The sequence below is a fragment of the Solanum stenotomum genome, chromosome 5, assembly GCF_019186545.1.
Source record: "Solanum stenotomum isolate F172 chromosome 5, ASM1918654v1, whole genome shotgun sequence".
Taxonomy (NCBI): domain Eukaryota; kingdom Viridiplantae; phylum Streptophyta; class Magnoliopsida; order Solanales; family Solanaceae; genus Solanum; species Solanum stenotomum.
The window spans coordinates 13,223,037-13,245,554 of NC_064286.1; the positions used below are offsets into that span (position 1 = coordinate 13,223,037).

The 22,518-nt window shown below is 32.1% G+C and overlaps 1 long non-coding RNA gene and 2 pseudogenes across 1 annotated transcript; all 3 read right to left on the reverse strand.

Moving 5' to 3' along the window:
• Positions 1-9,379: 9,379 nt before the first annotated feature.
• On the reverse strand, positions 9,380-11,161 carry LOC125865855 (uncharacterized). Its single transcript, XR_007446408.1, has 6 exons — positions 11,031-11,161; positions 10,451-10,656; positions 10,164-10,303; positions 9,945-10,042; positions 9,553-9,696; positions 9,380-9,460 (listed from the first exon to the last, which is right to left on the reverse strand). It is a non-coding gene; the product is annotated as an uncharacterized LOC125865855 (long non-coding RNA).
• An 890-nt stretch (positions 11,162-12,051) lies between these two features.
• Positions 12,052-22,518, reverse strand: part of LOC125865840 (uncharacterized) — a 15,219-nt pseudogene continuing 4,752 nt past the window's right edge.
• LOC125865848 (replication protein A 70 kDa DNA-binding subunit D-like) lies at positions 14,031-15,585 on the reverse strand (annotated as a pseudogene).

Sequence of the window (22,518 nt, forward strand, 5' to 3'; positions counted from 1 at the left end):
TATGTTCTAGGGGATATGCTCACTCTATGTATGACTATTCTCTCTTCTACAAGAAGAAAGCAAATTCAGCAGTTTATGTGGCTGTGTATGTTGATGATATAGTTCTTACAGGTACTGATGTTGATGAGATAGCAGACCTGAAAGTTTATCTAGACAACAAATTCAAAATTAAGGATTTGGGATTACTTCACTATTTTTTGGGAATGGAGGTACTTCACACAGATCAGGGAATTATTGTCTCACAAAGAAAATTTGTGCTTGACTTACTAAAGGAGTATGATTGTTTGCATCTGAGCTCCTTATCTTCCCCTCTTGATCCCAATACCAAGCTGCGAGCTAAGGAAGGTCCAATTCTAAGTGATAGTACTTACTACAGAAAGTTAGTTGGAAAACTTAACTTCCTTACAAACACAAGGTTGGATATTGCTTTTAGTGTTCAACACTTAAGCCAGTTCATGCAGGACCCTAGAGAGCCACACTTGCAAGCTGCTTTTCACCTCCTACGATACTTGAAGTCTGATCCTACATTGGGTTTGTTTTTGTCCAAAGATGCAGATTTTTCTATGAAAGGCTATTGTGATTCAGATTGGGCCTCATGTCCAGATTCCAGGAAGTCTGTGAGTGGATTTATAGTATTGCTTGGGGGCAGTCCAATAAGCTGGAAATCAAAGAAGCAAGAAACCATCTCTCTATCATCAGCAGAGGCTGAATACAGATCACTCAGGAAAGTAGTAGGTGAATTGGTCTGGCTAAGTCGACTGCTTACTGAGTTGGGTGTTCCCTATCCAAAGCCTATTTCAGTTTTTTGTGATAGTCAGTCTGCCCTACACATTGCCAAGAATCCTGTTTTTCACGAAAGGACCAAACACATCGAGGTAGACTGTCACTTTGTGAGACATGTCTTACAACAAGGACTTATCACATTGCATCATATTGCTACACAAGACCAGTTGGCTGACATATTGACCAAAGCCTTAACAGGAATCAAGCACTCTTCTATCCTTGACAAGTTGGCAGTGTTATCTTCACCTCCAACTTGAGGGGGGGTATTAAGTATTATATTGCACAGCTCACGTATTGCATTGTACAGCTCACACAATTAGTTATAGAATTGGTTAGAGAGTTAGTTAGCTCATCTATTCAATGTGTATAGTTAGTTAGCTCAAAGTGTAATAGTCTAGAAGCTTCCAACTGATGTGTATATATACTTCACTGATGAAATAGAATCATTCAAGCTTTGCATTCTACAAGTTATCTTCTCTGCTCTTCTTCTTTACTGATTGTAGTCAAGGCTTCCATTGTTTCAATTTTGATATGTGTATAGTTAGTTAGCTCAAAGTGTAATAGTCTAGAAGCTTCCAGCTGATGTGTATATATACTTCACTGATGAAATAGAATCATTCAAGCTTTGCATTCTACAAGTTATCTTCTCTGCTCTTCTTCTTTACTGATTGTAGTCAAGGCTTCCATTGTTTCAATTTTGATACATTCAACAATTAGCATAAGAAAGAACAATATAGAAAAGGATCAATATATATATATATAAAGTAATGTCGCAACCTTGGGCTAAATTCGATATTTCTATGTATAGGTCAACCACCATTCATCAAATAATTATGAATCATGAATATATAGCTGACCAACAATTTGTAAAATCGGCTTAATTGCAATGCCCTTATGTAGGTTAATTAACTGAAACTCTTGCTACATGTTTAACATGCAACATGACGATGATACTAACACTGAAATTAATAAATCGCTACTCCTTTAGCTTTTGCAATTAACAAAAGAATTATCAACTGAAACTAATGAGAGAATATCTCATCTCACAGAAATTCATACGAACTGTACTACCCAATTCATAATCTTAAGAAATTAAATAATTAAAAGATACTTGTGATTACATTTTCGTGTAACTCTCATATCATCCCTTCCAAGCTAAATATGTGAGAAAAACATGTGCATCTTTACAAAGTTTCACCAACACAGTATGTATAAATTGGTCCCAAATTTGATTCCGCATCCGGGACAGGTAGCCTAATTAATTAGACTCTTCATCACATCAACTTCTCAGAAAATTATAGAATTTATAAGTAAGCATGTACATTAATGGGAAATCGAAAAATAATGACAAAGCATTCATTACCTACACCATAAAAGTTGAAAGTGATATCCATCTAATAACTTTTCCTTCTTTTTCGTAGTACAATCTCATCTATCTCTTCTTCCTTTGCCTTGTACTTTTAAACATATAAGAAAATTACATCAACATGCATGTGGAGAAATCAGTAAGAAACAACTCAAAAAGAAAATTAAAAGGGTTGATAGATAATGAAATGCAGTAACTATACATAAATATTGCAGAAAAAATCACCAACTAAAAAGTTGATGAATTTGAGATTTAACAAAAAACAAAAATCATATGGAGGGAAGCAGAATCATTTTACAGAACAGCCAAAATTGTGAACAATTATATGTATAGATCGGATACCTTCTGTGAGAGTAAGTAGTGAAATTGTGAACATTAATGCTCTTATCTTGTGATTTACTAACAAACTGCTCAATCATAATATATGTGTAATTGATCCTCATTGAACCCATGAAATTGTGAAATCAAAATTGGGCTTCAGAGACAACAACAGAGAATAAAGTAGAAGAGTATAAAATCAGGAAAAAAATGACACGATATTGAACACGTATTAGCTACTGAAGTAGGACAACAAAAAAATCTTTTTATAATTCATCAATTTACCATACAACGTGTGGTACTTTAAGTACAACCCTTTTGTTGCTAATTCACCGTACAACATGCGTTACTTTAAGTACAACCTTTTGTTGCTGTGTTAGTCCTTCTAACTGTCATTTCTAAATAATGGTAATAATATAATTTTCTTGTGACAGAAATGGAGGAGATTGTTGTGCTAAATTTTTTCAAGGAAGTCAAGAAAGGTGTATTTGTAATCTCTCTTTTTTTTTCTTTTCATAATTTATTGTGAATTTAACCTTTTAAAGACTTCATTTATTTTATTAAGATATTTCAAAGTGAACCAAGAATTTGAAACACTTGTAAGAATTATGAGGTATTCAATTTCATTTCTCAAAATGAGGCAAAATGAGGCCTATATGATGGACATGCACTATTTGAAATTCAAATATTTCTTTGATATGATATGTTGAATAAAATAATAATGTGACACTTCTCTTTTATCACGATTACCATTATTTATTATTTCAATCAAATTTTTATTTATTTTTAAATATATAAAAATCTGCAAAAAAATAATAATATAATAATATAAAATATTTTATTTATTTCTCCTCAATGTTACCACAATCTATTACTTTTCCTCTTTCTTCATCAATACTATAATTTTACTTTTCCTTAAATTCTTAACGTGACACCTTCTATTTTTTATAGTTTTCTAAAATAAAAGAATTTATTTATCTATCCTCCTTATAAAACACCATAATTTATTATTATACCTTTTATTTTTACAATTTTCCAAAAATAAGATATCATATCTATTCTTATTACCATAAACTATTCTTATTCCTATTAATTTTTCTATCATTCAATCTCATTTAATTTGTTGCCATAAAAATTTGTAGAAAACTGAAAGTGTTTTTTATTTTATCATTAATATTATTAATTAATTTTCCTGAGAACCTTCTTTTACCTTCTCTGGTATTTTTTTATTTATTAAAAAATAAAACACTTATCAAATTTTGATAGATCTCAATCACATTTATTTTTTATTAATTGAATTTACTAATTAAGCATTATAATTTCAAATTGGTTATAACCATTTTTACTTTTTCTTCCTCTCTATATATATATATAATTTTCTTATGATAGGAATGGAGGAGATTGTTGTGCTAAATTTTTTCAAGGAAGCCAATGAAGGTGTATTTGTAGTCTCTCTTATTCTTTCTTTTTCATAATTTATTGTGAATTTAACCTTTTGAAGACTTCATATATTTTATTAAGATATTCCAAAGTAAACCAAGAATTTAAAACACTTGTAAGAATTATGAGGTATTCAATTTCATTTCTCAAAATAAGGCAAAATGAGGCCTATATGATGGACATTCACTATTTGAAATTCAAATAATTCTTTGATATGTTATGTTGAATAAAATAATAATGTGACACTTCAATTTTCCAAAAATAAGATATCATATGTATCTCTCCTCCTTATTACCATAAACTATTCTTCTTCCCGTTAATTTTTCTATCATTCAATCTCATTTAATTTGTTGCCATAAAAATTTGTAGAAAACTGGAAGTGTTTTTTATTTTATCATTAATATTATTAATTAATTTTCCTGAGAACCTTCTTTTACCTTCTCTGGTATTTTTTTATTTATTAAAAAATAAAACACTTGTCAAATTTTGATAGATCTCAATAGCATTTATTTTTTATTAATTGAATTTACTAATTAAGCATTATAATTTCAATTTGGTTACAACCATTTTTACCTTTTCTTCCTTTATATATATAAGCACGGGCCCAACATAAACATAATTAGTCTATTATTCTCAATATAGGCAAAGCATTGTTGGAAACTATTCACTTATATAAGTGACCAATTGCAAGTATTAACTAATTCAAGTTATGTGTTTGTTAAAATAAAAGATGTGATCTGAAAAATTAGAAAACAAAGTTTATTCATTCAAGCATCTGCAAACTATACACCATACCAAACCATCAATAAAGAAAAAGACATGAAATGTTAACTCAAATTAAACAACTTCAAAAGAAAGAAAGAAAAGAAGAATAATCAAGGAGGTGAAAGAACATTAAAATTTTACAGTCTATCATTCAATTCTAGTGGTGTCACAGCTTTCACATGGACCATCAACTCTTCAACTTTTTGTACTGACGTCGTTCCTGCAAATTATTGGAAAAAGTGTATCAACAATTGATGCTAAAGATCATATACTTTGTTTTGTATTTTATTTTACCTAGTAAAAAAGTCAGTAATTGATGTACCTAATTTACTGCACTTAAGACATTGTAGCTTCTAAATCTAATAAAACAACAATGAACACCTTTAAATAAATAAATGAAAGATGATGGTAACCCGAGGGATGGAGTAAATGAATCATGTGAAGTAAGAAAACTGAAGTCAAAGTGAATGTGTCAATTACGTGGCCATTATATCAGATATTTGCCAATTCTAACCAAAAATAAATTGTTAGAGAGTAAATTGGTAAAACTTTATAGAAAATGACCTTTTATTTTGTCTATCTTTCCCTTTCATGTGCTCCTTCATGTTGCTTCCCCTTTCCATTTTGTCTTCCCTCTCATCTCACTTCCTGTTTTGTTGTCCTCTCTTCCCAATACCATTTTTATCCAGCTTGATCTGGAAAACAGGTAACTGACATAGTATACTTAATTTTGGAACAAAATCACTTGGAGAACAGTAAAGTAGGTAATAAACATGAACAATACTTAAGACTCTGAAGTCTTAGTGATAGTTAAGTTGTAGAATGAGGAAGAGATTATACAAATCAATAGAGTTCAAACAACAACATATCTTATCAGATCTTATCACTACCTCGCGGAGGTAGAGATACTCTTTTCGAAAGATCAAATTACTGGTCCCGATAGTTATTGTTGAGTAGGTAATCTGAACTGCAGCTTTAAGAAATCAAGACTAAGATAAAATCAAAATGAACTAACCACATACATCCAGGTTAACCAACACTCATTCTAATACATTAATCTCTCCAGAAGGGCAGATAGGGATTAAATGAAATTAAGAAAATGAAATACGATGCTACATTTCTCAAGAGTTAAAAAGAGGGACAACCAATTTGAGTAGTAGATTCAGATTGATGGTGATCTACTATACAACTAAATGTTGCAACAACTCAAAATCTCAAGGAAAACAAATCAAGACATTCTTGCAAATTAAAGGCACTAATAAAACTGTGGCAGAAATTCTCGTGACTGTGTGGTTCTCTACGGAAAATCACTTCCACATGCTTGGTCTTAGCAATACGCCATGTGCACAAGGAAAAATATATTATAACCACGCGTTTCTTGTTACCCATAAACATGACTTATGAGAAAATCAATTATTAAGAGAATTCGAAGAACAACAGGATAAGAAACTACCCTTTCATTTACTTTCTCAAACACTTAATAATGCTTTCGTTTTTTTTCAACATTCTTGCAGGGTTAACTGTGGAGATCAGCAAATTCACCCATTTGACCATTATCACTTGTAGACACACTAAACTGATAAAAAGTTTTATATGAGGGGTGTATAAATGAAAACCCCTTCTTTTCATATCTATTTGAACTGATTAAACATGTCGCACAACAAATAGGATCAACGTTTTCAGTAATCAAAGGAAAGAAAAAAGTTTACATCAAAGGAATGTTATATGAAGTATGTGAAATAAGGATTATAGAAACGAAGGAGAAACAAAGATTGATTAGCTTACCATTCAAAGTAATTGTAGACAAACAAAGAAGAAGTGAATATTTGATCACCGCTTACCGTTCAACTCAATTGTAGACAAACAAAGAAGAAGTGATTGACCCTTAATTAGGAATCAATTGATTTTTTACGATATCTTGATAAATTTTTTAATTTATATAACTCATTTCTATATAAACAACCAAGATGCTTAGAACATACATAACATATTCAATGTGTCTTACTTCTATAAGAATCATAAATAAAATATAAAGGAAAGTTTCAAACTCTACCTAATTAGTTCATATGATCAGCAAAATTCAGAAAAACTTGAAAAAAGAAACAAATTTGTACTCTCTTGCAGAAATAAGTTTGTCTTTTGGAAAGAGCCTCTTTATCTCCCCGAAGTAGGGGTAAGGGTCTACGTACACTCTACCTCCTCAAAACTCACTTATGGGATTACACTGGATATGTTGATGTTGTTGTTGTTGAAATAAGCATAAAAGAATGGACTCACACTAACATAGCTAAGGCAAAAGATAACTCAAACTCTGTTTTTCAAGAATCTTAAACCTCGATTCACAGCCTCGGGGGGACAAAGTTATCTGATGCCTATGCTCGTGAGAGGTAGCAAGTACCCATAAAATTAGTCGAGGTCCATGCAAGCTAGCTCAAACACCACAATTATCAAAACAAAAAAAAAATCTTAAACTTGGATAATCCTTTGTAGAATTTCTACATAATAAGCCTAAATCATTACCAGAATCCAGTAAAACTTCCGTAAAGATCAAATTCTTACGTTCATCTGCAACTAAAAATCCTGAAAATGAAGAATCAGATTACTCACATTGAAAAAAGTGGGGTAAAAATAACTTGAGCTTTGCTATTCAAAACATCAACAACAACTTCTTTATTCCCAGAAAGTCTTTTAATTGCCTTTAAATGCCTAGCACTATTTTTAAAAAAAGAAATTACTAAACAACCTTAGTGAAAATTCCAAATTAGCCATTGCATCCAACCCCCATCCCATCCCTGGACTATCCTACATCGGCTACCCCTAAATCCTCACCCATCCATCCCATTGAGTTTTGCTGGATTACAACCCCCCCCCCCCCCCCCCCCCNNNCCCCCCCCCCCCCCCCCCCCCCCCCCGGCAATCCCATCCCTTGACTATCCTATACAAAATGGAAAATCTTTTCTCCAAGGAGTTAGGAGACAATAATCGACATAACTATGTCATCTTATATAGGGACAAAATGAATACAATCTCACCCTATGGTCTTCCAATCTATAGTAGACAAACAGTAAGTAAAGAGATATTGTGTAAATCCACCAACTATTCATTATTTTTGAAGTAATACAGTGAGTGCATCACATGTTAAAGAAATAAAATTAAGTTTATTACTTTTATTCATGAACATGTACAACTCTTGAGATGAACTTTAATTTGCCAGTAAACTATAAAATAGAGGTAATCTGTAAAGGCTTAAGCCTATTGGATTAGATTATGTTCTCCGTGGGGGCGGTTTTTCTTCAACTCCAAAACTGTATACGTCACTTCTGGTGGTCATATGATTTACATATGAGAGGCGACAATCAGAAGCTGAGAAAAGAAATTATCTCAGGTTACATGACAGAACAAACCAAGTAGTGTTACACTTCCAATTTCTTTCAGGACACATAGTATTGATATTTGCGAGTATGAAAGACTGAAGGATTAAACAGAGGAGATAACTCTTAAGAGAGACCTCATCAAGAACTTAAGAAAATTTGTGTGATAATTTATCAAATTCAGCGAGGCTAATTGATGAAGGAAGTCTATTCACACTATATTCATTTTAGTGCACTTATTGACTTAATGTTTCCCAAGTTCGAATGTGAGGCCTCTATTTGAGGATGTGATAAAACAACATTTACCATTAGAACTAATTGAGCAGCGTGTGTTATCCCTCTGTATTTACCTGAATCACCTATGACTGTCGTGTTATGCAAGTTCGATTATGCTTTAAGGTGGAGGAATTTTTTGCAGTAGTCTTTTATTAAAACATCATTTACACTACCTAAATGAATGGTCAATATGTAGGTTTTCGACGCAGAAACAAAAAATCTACCTAATAAAGAGACAGATAAATCAAAGTAGCCATAGGTCGATAATTAGAGTGTCCTAAAGAGTTACATTTACAAAAGTTGAGGAGACTGGACATGCTGTCAAATTAATTCAACACTGATGCTACATTGAAAGTGAAGAGTCCATGTAACGTGGATACAATTCATCAAGTACACACAAAACAGTCAGCAACTAATTTCAGTGATGTCCAACAAAATTCATATAACATAGCCACCAAGTTGACCATAAAATCCATCAAAACACATTAATGAGGAATTCATCTTACTTCAGTTTTGAATTCCTCCGACTTTAAGTATCTAAGCCACATTTTTACTGAATTTGCTCTTCAAGTGCAGTAAAGTAGCTCAAAGAACAGAAAGTAAAGTTGCAACTGACAACTACATCGAGAAAGAGGCTACTATGGACTGTCAATTTTTACATGTGAATCAAAAAATAAAAAATTAAGCTCGCATAAAAATGGGTAATATACCAAATTCATATTAAATTTCAGGTCGAACAACATCATTTATCATGCCAAAACAGTCTAGCTGTGCAGCTTTTAAGCAATTTGGATACACTTATATCTAAAAATTAGCTAAACTATTGATAAATGTACTATCTAATGCTGGAAATATGACATAGTACAGTGAAAATTGATCAATTTACTACCATCGCTGCATTTTGATACTCCTTGAACAGAGAAACGGATGGAAATGGACCAACCAAGTTATTCCTAATGACACCATCTCTATCTTTTAACTACTTTTGTACTTGGCTTCCGCTTGACGCTCAGCTCAGGTAAAGCACAAGAACAATTAGGAGTAAATTGAAATTGTATATTACCAGTGGTCATATACTCGGGAGCAGCACAACAGAAGGTACCCATTTTACTGTTGATTGACTCAACTTTGCATTGTAATTCTGTCAATTCATGGTATGGACAGATCATAAGAGGACAACATAAATATTGTTAAAACTTGTAGAAGACTAAATTTTAAAGTAGTTTTACATACAGCAGCAAGCAAAATGTTAGATGATTTGAAATTCTGATATATAATTTTAGCTTCTGGGCTGTGGAGATATGTCAGTCCTTTAGCTGCCTCGAAAGTAACCTTCATTCGGAGATTCTATGATAGTGGTTGGAAATAAGCACTCCTCTGTTCAAGATGTACCAAAGGTTAATTCAATAACATTACAGGGATGATATTAGTAGACGTCCTCAAATTAGATGTGGATTCAAGATCTCAAGTTTATGGATTTTTATAATGAACTAAGTTCATAGTAAAATAAATTTCTTATATATGGTTTAGAAAAAGCAATTGGGTCCCCATGAATCTACATATCATATTGTGGATCCGTTCTTGCATCAAATATGTAGTTATGGTTTCACACAAACTATACTTACTTCTAACTAGATGATTTTCCAAACTTCCTCTCGGCATGAATTCGCACTCCAGAAGCATGTGTTCATCTTCTAAGCTGGCTCAGGTAAGCAATTTTTACCTATAGTTTAAGTGTACAGAGAAAACAGTTAATCAACTTATCAAGATCAAGAATTATTGGAAAGCTTCAATGTCTTTAATAAAAAAATCATCGAAAATTTTAAAGGGAAGTGTTTATATACCAGTCATTCCTTGTGACCTTGAAAGCTTTCTTCAAGAATTTCACTTTGACTTTGAGGAGTCAACGGAGCCGATAAATATGAATGTGATCATTGAAATGACGCCTAATTAATATATATCTTTGTATGTCTTCTGTCTGTTCCTAGTAAAAGTTGCACCTGTTTACATCAATTAAGTAATAAATTGAATAAATCATAACATGACTATCTTATAGCTTATTTCAAACTGAACACGTACATCTTCATTACGTTTTTTAAAATTTAGTAGAAATAGAAATTTATAATAGTACCTGATAAGTAAATCAAATTTGTGACTATCTTCTTGGCTCATTCGTTCTGGATGAACTTGAAGTTTCATAATGAACTTACTTTCAGCAGTGTTATAAGCATCCAGATCATAAAATTCTTCAGTTAAACCATCAGGGGCAAATGGTATAGGAACAAATCTCTGAGCCGATTTTGTAATTCCCTGAAGGCGATAACTGTTGATTGAAATCTGCATTTTTCAATAGCTTTCAGATAAATGAATAAGATGTGTTAAAAATGGAGATCGTTTGCTATTTATATACCGAAACTTGCACTCTATGAAAAATAAATAACTTATCTTACAAAGAATTCTTCATGTTAAACGAAAGTCTTCTTTGTCATATAAGCAAATTATAGTTTATGTTTATCTACATATACATATGTTAGTATTCAACATTATAATTCAACTGCATATCCAACTGGAAAATTAAATCAACAAAAGAGGGAGAAATACTGGACTTTCCACATAGGAGAACGGGTTGTGAAAATAGGGTAACTCTAATAGCTAATCCTTCCAGTTGAAAGTGTTTTCGAGAAAAAAAATCAAAATTAAGTTAGATGTACCTGATAATGCTCAATGTTCCCTGCATGGCATCTTTTCAATTTCTTTCCTTACCTTTCTTCTCCAAGTACCTGTAAAGTCCTATTTATGAAAAATTAACAAATTGAGAAAACACCCACTGACCCACATCAAGAACAAAAGCGGAAGAAACACTACATTTCAATAATCAAAAGCACAAAAATTGAAATACAAAGCAATAAATAGGGAGAACGGAGAAGAAGAGGAGTAAACGACCATAACAACAACATCCAATCAAATTTAGATTCAGTGCGTGCAACATTACCACAACCTAAACACTAAAATTGATAAATAAATAAAAAGTCGGAACTCATCGAATGAAAAAATCGACAAAACGGATCTAAAATCAAAAGGCAAAACAAAAATGAGAAGAAAGAAGGAAGGGAAGAAGCATTGCATACCTAGGAAGGTATGCAGTTTAAGTGAGAATTTCATATTAGGGCTTGCAAAATCCTTCCCATTTGCAGAGCATTTTTTCTTGAGACAGAGAATGGATGAAAAGGAACAGGGATATATCACGTAGCTAGGACACATGTTTCACAGATGAATATACACATTAGTTAGAAAGCCATGAGTCAAATTACCAAATTAACTCTATTGGTACAATTCACTTTACTTTTGGTGCAACTTGTATATGCTGTGTTAGTCCAATTCATATACAATATATATATATATATATATATATATATATATAGAGAGAGAGAGAGAGAGAGAGAGAGAGATGTGTTAGTCCAACTTTGTTGGCTTATATCTATATATATAGAGACTAGATGGGGGAGGCCCGTGGCAAGCACGGGCCCAATAATCAAAATATTATGCTTGTAAAAATATTAATATTAATGAATCAAGGGTGATTACTTTTGCAGAAGATGGATAATAGCATATATTATATACTATTAGAAATATTCAAAATATGTACAACATACATCAATATGATGTCGATTTGAACGATCTGCAAATACTAACTAATGTAATACAACCAAAATAAGATAGCAAATGTTTCAGTTTTAGTATATAAGATTAGCATGTCATTGTTTATCATATGTAGAGGACGCCGGAGTTCACTTCTTAGTAGCTAATCTTCTTCATTCAAAAAACCATAGCATAGGGAGACTGATTCATTTTATTCTCCCTATTAAGCAAAAGTCACAAAATGGAGTGAGGGAGTTCCTGTAATTAGACAGTTTAAAGTCTGTCAGAAACTGAAAAATATGGCAACACATAGCAAAACAATTTAAATATTAGCCTCCAAACTAGCACATTTTTAGTATAGAAACTGGAAAAGAGCAAATGGAAATTTCAGAAAGAACAATACATCGTCAGTTAACGGGGGGGGGGGGGNGTGGGAGAGCTAATCACCCAGAATGAGGAAAACTTTCAAGGTAAATTTATATGCCCATTAGGTATCAAATAGAAAGAAAGTCATGGAATCACGATAAAAGTGATAGATTCCCTGTTGAATCTCTTTGTGATCAGCTCTGTAATTAGTATAATTGAGGTTTATCATTCTTGGAATCAATGTTTGAGAGTATAGATGGTCCAAAAGTGTATTCAATTGTTGGTATGGTAATAGTTCACAATTCATTTCCATAAAAATAAAAGACATTTGAATGCTTAATAACCTGACAAACACACACAGATCACTGCCCAAAGAGGTGGTCGTAACTCTGAAGTAATCAAGCTGCTCAATTGTTATAACTAAAATAATGTAATTCAGATTCTTCATTCTCCATACTTTCTTTCCTATAAAGGAATTTAATTACATTAGTAATCCAACTCAGAATCATCAAAATCCAACAGTTAAAAAAATTTGAAATCCCAAATGAATTATAACTTTGAAGGAAGAAAAATGTAGTGGGTTGTAAATTCTTCCAGTAGTATACTTCTTGAATTTCAAAAGACTTGCACAACTTACCGATCACATTATGAACGATATTCTTCCAATACCTCAATGATTCTACCTTTACTTTTTAAAACTCTATTAGTTTTTTTTTCCAGAACTTTTTCAAATACTTATAAATATTTCGAATTGTTAATCATTGTGACTTATAGTTTGGTGTGAAAGTCAGATGTAGACTGACCTTTTACACCTCTTTGGTTGGTGTGGGTGGTTCAAATTTCGGCGTCGCATTTGAAGAACCAACTGTAGTAGTTGTTGCCATCACCTCCACCTCAATTATTTCCAAAGGCCTTATCTTTTTAGAATTCCTATCAGTAGTGCTCTGCGGAGTATGTTCCTTTTTCATGTAGGATGGAATGGACAAAGTTGCATGTGTGTTATTTGAGCTGCCCCAAGATGACTTCCTTAGCTGCATTTGAAATAGTTTGTTTGACAACATCTCATGGACATGATTAACAGACAATGATTGCCTCTATAAATGTAAAGAGTCACAACAAACACTTTAGAACTAAGCATATATGTTAAACTGTTTCTGCTCAACATATATGGTGTTGTGACAATAGATGTGTACAAGTAGACAACTAGAATGAGAGATCACCTTAGTGCAAGTTATGTCAAATATGTCTTCCGCTGTCATGGAGAATAATTTTTCTCCCAATTCACCAGAGATAGATGCTGTGGTTGTAGCAGTACCATCAATAAGATCAATTTGAAAGATACACCTGCTATCATGGCAAGTTTAAAATTTGTGTATAATATACGCTATATTTTGCACAAACTATAATTTACAAGTCAAAAGTATAGTACCGAGGCACTAATATTGTTTTTCGATTGCATTTTGGACATTCAAAATCCTTTCTATCCTTTGTGCGCTTCTTCTGTTTGCATCTTGAGCATTCAACCACACAAAACTCTTGGAATTCATCTGATATGACCATTTTTGCCTCAACATAGAAGAGTCCCATAGGTTGGAAAATATCATATACATAATACGTGTTAAATTACTCATGAGTAAATATAATTTGTTTTTATTATTTAGCCAAAGCTAGACAATCGAAAAATTAATAAGCATACTCTAAAATGATCAGCTTGAAGTATGACTTATAGAAGCTGCTGATGACATTTCTGCAATAGAGATAACTTGTTGGCCGGCAGGAGTGACTACCATGGGAGGGGTAGATGAGCTTGTTGAGGTTTTCTTTGACGCACAACTTAACAACATTGTTTTGTTTTCTTTTGCCCTATTGTTACAACAGATAATATGTTTAGTAGGTTCTTTACATTTAAATTAAAGCTAGAGAATAATGAAGAAATGTGAGTACCAGTTGATGAGTTCTACTGCTTGTGGGTAATTAGGATCCACAGGTATTGTGGAATTGAACCTAGTCTACAGTGACAACCCTGTATAACACATAGCTTGCATAATGTTATGTTATTATCTTAAATTATGTTGGTAAAAAGTTCAGCGCATCTGTACCTTGATAAGTAGAGATTCTTATACTCCTTCCGAGGATTACAATCAGATCTGCCTCTGTTGTCATTTTAGCTTCAATTTCATTTCCTTCTAATTCTCCAAAATCCTCCCATAGAGTGAAAAGAAACTGATTTTTCCTGAGAACGTGAGGAGAGAAGACTAAGTACCATGATAACACCCAGACGATAACTGATGATCTGATCAAACAAACCAAAAAAGTGTTTACTTATTCAAAATCTTTTCAGAAAATGGGAAAATAGAAGGTGAAATGTTAAACTTAATGATTGTCACCAATGGTAATTTCTCGACACTTATGATGACGGCGACCAATGTATTTTTTAGGACCACAACGAAAAATGATTGCCAGTATATCTGCTTATATAATACATAATGAAATGTTGTAAGTGTGTGTATCAGTAAACATGTATATTTTAGCCTGATAATAGCCATTAGGATCGATATACCAATTTCAGCAGCAGAATCAACCATTATATGAGAAATGTGGTTAAAGGTTGTGATATTCAGCTTGGTTGGTGGTGGAAATGGTTTCTCAAGTTCGTTAGATGGTTTGATATGTTCAATTACTACTTCTTTGTCAAGAACCCAGTAAAATTTATGTATTGGCTTGCCGTATGAAGTTGGCGAGACTTTGACTTTTGCGGTAGAGATGAGATAGGTATTCATGAGTTTAAGCTTATCTGCATACTGCTCAATTTCATCGGCATACATAACTGCCTTTATCTGGCATTCCTAAAAGTAAGAGTTATAGAAAGGTGAGATTAACTAAGCTGAGATTAACTCTAACTACTTACCAACAGTAAAACCAAGGAAAAATGTTCATATGAGGTAAAAAGAAAAAGAAGAGTATTCATAAGATAAAATATAATGAGCTCACCTCTTCATCTTCCAAAATCAAATTTTGGAATCTACATTTCTTGTCAGGACTTTTTCGCGGGCGTCCAATTTCCACAATTTGAACTTTGCAAATCCAATCTCGTGTTGCTAATTCTATTCAGTCGATGTTCAATCTTAGTACCATGTTTGTACGAAATATATTTAACCAAACAGTAGTATCTGCAGGATAGCATGACTATTGAGTCAAAGTCCTTTCTTTTTTGTGGTTGCATAAACATGGGCAATTAAATTAGGAACATGCAACAACATAATTGCCCTCCACATACTAAAAGTCAGAAAATGTAACGAAAACACTATGAATATTTCGAATCAAGTTCGGAACATGCAAGAACATAATTATCCCTAACTTACTGAAACATTAGAAAATATAATAAATATCCCCAAATCTGTCTGTTGAGTAATAAAATTGGAATTTTAAGTGAAAATAATAACTCTAATTTTATCCCATTTTGATTTTCTCCTTTGGTGACAAGCAAAATCTGCAACAAAAACTGAAAATGGTAAGAGGAAAAACATGAAAAGGGGAAAAAATACGTGAGAAAGGGAGAAAAAGTTTTTCTTCAATGGAAGCCTAATAAATTTGTGCTCTATGAGCAATAAATATATATAATATATATAAAAGTACATGTGTCTTCTTAAAACTTGATGGAGTTTTGGTAGCCAATGAAATTGTGCCAAAAAAGAGACAAAATTATTACATTTCATTGTCAAATTTAAACATGCTTTGGTCTAATTATTTAGTGATGTGTCTTGTGAAAATTTGATTGATTTTGATAGCGAATGAAATTGTGCCAAAAAAGAGAAAAAGTTATTACATTTGACAGTACAATTTGACCAGCCTTTGGTCGAAGTTTCTTTTTGAACTCCATAATTAGATAACTTATGATTTTCAAATGTTATTCACAGTACAATATAACTTATGATTTTCAGATGTTATTTACAGTACAATTTGAACAACTTTTGGTCCAAGTTTTTATTAAGGCCATTATATATATATATATATATATATATAGCCCTTATATAAATTTGGAAGCTCTTTCATTTATGTTTGTGGATGACAGTGAGATTGTGTAATTTCCTATATTTGCTTTTGTTTTTTGTATTATTAAATTGATTGATTGAGGAAGAGTAGAGAAGGAATTGAGACTTTATAAACATGGAGTAGCAAATAAAAGTGGTGGAAATCACTTATCTTTGTTCAAGTATGTGTATTATGTATTTATGTTGAGTGTGATCCAGAGAACGATGATTGAAGATATGACTTAAGAGGCTGAATTGCTATAAAGCTGCCTCTTAGGATCTCTTTGAGAATTAAGAGTTATTCTAATATCTTTTTCATTGTTGAAAAGGTAGAGTGGATGTGCAAGATATACAATAACCTCAACAAATAACTTCAAACTGGTTAAAGAATCTACCCAACTTATAAAGTTGTAGACTTTGTATTATCAATTCAGTCACTTAGTCGTTATCGAAATTTCTTGCAGTGAATAAATCATTTGAAAGGATACCTGGAGAAGTTGATAATTATGTTTTAGATGTCTGCATAAGCTATATAATATGCAACTATAATAATAAAATCAAAAGCAGTATATTATCTTTGAGGTCCCACTGAAAAAGTGCTGAATTTTATAACAAAATGCTCTGTCGTGAAGCAAGTTTCAATTCCTGTCAAAGTTAAATTTTACAGTTGGTATATATATACATAAAGCTTCCATATCTATAAAAATCAATAAATTACTACTTAAGATAGGAGATATCTGCTTACCTGAACATAACAAAATTAGTAGGACTTATTCTTTAAATTAGGGAGGAGCAGACAATTTGCTAGTGAACCAGGTCAGATATAGTTGGTGATTGACACGTTCCAATTCGTCCAACGCTCCGGAGTTTGGCACTGCATTCTTGAACAACAGAAGGTCTAAGTCTCAAAGCAACGGGCATATTGCATATTGAGCATAAATGCAATATAATTTCACAAGTAGGTGTAGATTCTACACCATTGATCTTTAATAGAAGTAGAATGAACGATTTATATGGTCAGCAAGAGAAAATTAAGTAAGGCTTACAAACAATATTTAGTTAAGAAACCAAACAACATAAGTTTAGACTAAAGAAAATCATTTAGGCATTTTGAATATCAATACAAAATAACAATATATATATATATATATATATATATATATATATATATATATATATTAAAGGACATCATATAGTCTCATTCAATCAAAGAAAGATAGGTAATGGACTCTATCCAAGACTGAGACAACATGGGCGAAAGGAGCTTAGGGGACAACTAGACGATTAAAGATCAAGCAAGCGGATGCAATCACCAATGAATCTAGAAAAGAGACATGAAATTTATGAAACATTGAGGCAAGACTATGAGAATGATATAATTGAATTTGCCAGTTAAGCATCACTGAGAAAATTCATCAACAATAATTATCTTATGTATCAACATGGGTAGAACATATCACTTTCTTTTGTATGTGTGAAGTGGCCATAATCATCAATAATACACTTCTATAAACATCTTTCATAGTACAATACTTTTTAACTACTATATGATAAAGATAACAATATATTACTTGGACAAAATACTCAAATTACGCGACAGGAAAACATGACAATAACATTTATTTAGAGACGAGTGTCAGAAAAAACAACAAAATATTTGAAAGACCTTTCCGTCAATTCACATCAACATAAAGTAGTATAGTTGAGTTTTTTCGAGAACAAAGAAAATCTTGCATGGCATGATTGGAAGCTAGCTAGTGGCTCATCAGCCGTTCTGAATGAGTTTCTTTGTCTTACAACTATTTAGATACTTTGTTATCACCTTTTTGCCAAGTGACCCAAACCGAGGGATATTTCAAAAGAGCATGTCCTTAAATTGAATTTAATCGGTCAATAGTATTTGTTCGAATCAATTAAACATTTAAAGTGCAATAGATGAAAATATTTAAGTGAAGCAGTTGTTTCAAACAGCCTTAAAGTAATCTTTTTTTCACGAAAACGCAGAGCAATAATAAACCCCAACTAACTAAAAGATGAAGCAATAGTTTGACAAAAATGCAGCAGTTCTTAAGCCTCAATTTTTGCCTATAGTATCACAGTCATCATAACAATATTTTTGACAATATGGCTGAATTACAAGTGTAGTGAAGTTTAGCTCACCACATAACAATCATTGGCTCAAATTTGACAAAAAGTATAGCAAATATCTTAGTTTAAAATTCAGCAGTAGTAAAAGAAAAAATACAACAACCAGGGGCTCCGAAAACATTACAAAATGGAGCAGCAAAAGGCCAAAATGCAATAGTGATTCAACTTCAAAATGAGGTGTCAAACTGTAGCAGTCAACCTCATCAAAGACAGTAATTAATTCTCATCAAAGACATGACGTAACAATAAACATGCCAAACATAAGCTAAATAAGGAAAGTTGTTTCATTGTTAGCCTCAATAGATTGTAGCAGAAAAATGGCCAAAGTGCTGAAATTGTTTATCAACGGCAACAATTATTATCAACAACATCAAGCCACAAATTTGCCCAAAACACAACAACTATATTTTTCTATTAAGTAAGGTAAATGTCGAAATACACCTATATCAAATTAATTTATCTGAGAATTTGCTCCTGCAGATATAAGCACATTGAGAGCATTCGACAAAGCAAGCTCAGTTATTCTTTTATGATGTCCTTTGAGATTTGTCTTTACCTACACAAAGGGATCATACTTGAAAGGTTGTTGCGGGTGGGGCGGGCATAAATGTTGTCATAGTCTGCAATTGCAACAGACACAATATAGAGATTAGTGGAAAGCAAAATAATATATAACTTCATACAACTAATTCTTGATTTATAGCTTCTTAGCTGAACTGTTAGGCTAAAGCTAATGAAATGTCAAATTTGAACAGTAGTAAAAGTATCTATTAAGATCAACTAATATCATGTGGTTAAAGCTATAGTTGTTTCAGGTAAACTAACACAAAGTACATATCTTTGCTAGTTTATTTCCCTACTTCCTTCACTATCAGGGCGAGATTGTTCCATTCATTTGAGAACTCAAAAAGATGTACTTTTTCAGTAATCAAATATCTCAAAAAGAAAGATATTTATTATTGGACAACATAAGAACAATCAAGATAATGTGAGAAGAAGCAATTCGAAGAGCTCCATCTAATAATGACCACTTCGGATTTTAACCCCTGATTATTTAGATAAAAGAACAATACTTTTTAACTGTGATTACAATGAAAATGTGTAGCATTTATAATAAATCACGTATATTATGTCGTGGGAAAGGTACAAATGAGGAATCAAAAAAGAACAGATAAAGAATTACATAGTCCATATAAATTCAGAGTGATATCCATCCATACCTTCTTCATTCTCTAGAGGTGTATCCATTTACTAGTTTGCCACTTTCTCATATGAAGAAAAACTTGAGGATTACAGTAAAGTTTGGTGCTCGAGAAGTAAAAATAATGTTTCAATGTTAAAGCCATTTGTAAGAACACTCTAAAAGTACTTGAGAATTATATTACCCTCTAGAATACTTCAACTGTGTTAAATTAATGCCACAATTATTTTCGACAAATGAAAAGTTCAGTTCTCACCTCGCAATTCTCACCATCCAGCAACTTCATTACAATCCTCGCTTGTTTATTCAAATAAAAAAAAAGAAAAAGAAAAGGAAAGTAGCAAGAAAAATAATATTACTGAATTGTTTCAGACATATTATCAAACACCAGTTGTGCATCAGTATGGAAATCATATATTAACATGACATGTATATAGAATGTCCAAAAGAAAATTATAGGTCAAAATAAACATTATCAGTGTTTTATTAGGAAATATATGTTAGGGAAAAATTACTGAATTTTCGAAAAATCGATTAAACTTATGGTTTAAAAGAAATCGAATTTCCAAAATGACAGAGTCGCCACTTAATTTTTACAAAAAAATCAAGAAAAAATTAAAGGTTTTCAAAAGATTTAAACAGATAAAATCAATTGAAAATAAAAGGGTTCAAAGTTCAATGTACATTCTGAGAAGGTGTTAGGCCCTCGGAATGCCCGCTAACTCGCGGTTGACCGACGATTTGACCAAAATGATTTTGACTAATTTTAAAATTTTAACTTAAGTAAAAGAATTCATTTATTTTAACTAATTATTTTTTTAAAATTTAACTAAGTAAAGAACTCATGACTTTGACTAATTATGAAAGTTTAACGAAGTAAAAGAACTCAATTATTTTAAATAATCTTTGAAATTTTTTAACTAAATAAAAGAACTCATTTATTTTAACTTATTTTGGAAATTTTAACTAAGTAAAAACTCATTTATTTTAACCTACTTATTTATTACTATTATTATTTTTATCATTTTATTTATCTAAAGGGAAATGAACTAGAGGGAAATTTTCTAAAGGAAAATAATTTAAGTGTTGAAAAGACTAATATTAAAATAAGAACTAAGTAATAAAATATATATCTTAATCTGAAAAATAGAATGAAATGACCATTCTTGGGGTTTTAATTAAATTAAACCATAAGATAATCAAAATGTTAGTCAAATACAACAAAATAAATAAGAGCAAGGAAAGGCAATTGAATTCGGGCCAACCCAAATTCACAAATCTGCAAAAAAATAAGACAACAATTTATTGGGCTTTCGGCCCTTTTCCCATCTCCATGGGTCATGATATACACCAAGTGTATATTTGAGGTATACACCATGTATACCGCTAATTCTCGGACTCTCGGGCCTGTATTTTTATTCGGAATTTGTATATTCCACATTTTTTGCCTGCTTTCCCGTATTTGACCCTGTATTTTGTATTTTTCGACCGTATACCAATGTATACAATAGGTATATCAGTGTATACATGCCGTTTTTCGGCCTGATTTTACCTTTCCAGGGCATATTTTCGATTTCCAGCCCCTGTTTTTCATGTATAAACTTGTGATTTCAAACTTGACACCGAGGGGGACGATTCGAGAAGAGTTTCGGGCCTAAATGGCCCATTGGAGATGCAAGTGGAAGGAAAGAGTTCCATCGGGCTCATCACAAGGGTTCATGCATCAAACGGGAAAGAAACAATTAGTGTAACTTGAAAGACTTCAAAATAAACACTAAATTTTTAAGTCTGAACCCTATAATGCAAAATCAAAATTGGTAACATGTACTAAAATATTTCTCAAGTAAGATCGATTCTATTTATGAGTAGTCATAGATAGGTAGACACATTCAATGAATACACTCAACAACCATGACAACAGTAGAGGGATTAGGAGAAAAATCAAATTAACATCATTCATACCAAAATTTCATAATTTGTATAGCTAAAGCAAACATGTGGTCGACAATATAATCAAGTGCAACCAAACAATTAACTGGAACGAGTTGAAAATTACAATGGAACACATTTATCAAAATAAAACAAACTAAACATATACTAGTGTATTCATTCAAACAACAACATAATAGTAAAATTAATCAAACAAAAAATCATAAAGCGGCAACTATAAACTTATAGCAAATTATGATGGAACACATTTATCAAATAAAACAAACTAGACCTATACTAGTGTATGCATTCAAACAACGACATAATATTAAAATTAATCAAATGAAAATATAAAGCGGCAACTATAATCTAATTTTTAGCACCAAGGACTAATACACCTAACATAACTCTTCAAGACAAAACTAAAAGAGACTAATATTAATTTCACTAAAATAGGACATGAACAGAAGCATATCAAAACAGTAAAGCAAATCAGGAAAGTAAAGTCTGCGGGAAAAAATTACAATAGTAATTAAAAATTATAAAAATGGAAATAAAAGTGGCCAAAATTTGAACAAAGTAACGAAACACATAATAAAAGTCAATCAACACTCACAAAGAAAAACCAAATCGACATCATTCATACCAAAATTTCATAATTTTTTTTTTGATTTGCACCGGGTGTCCGAGTCTCTTTGAGCCCCGACTAATCCCGGGGGTGCACAGGCCCTCGGCAAGGAGTTTCCCGCAAGTGCACCACGGTTAATTCAGGTTTTACCCAGTCCGATGGCCCTCAGAAATTGTTTGCACCTAGTGGGTTTCGAACTTGAGACCTTGAAAGGGAGCAAACCCCAAGGCTCAAGTCAATTGCCAGCAGGCCAACCC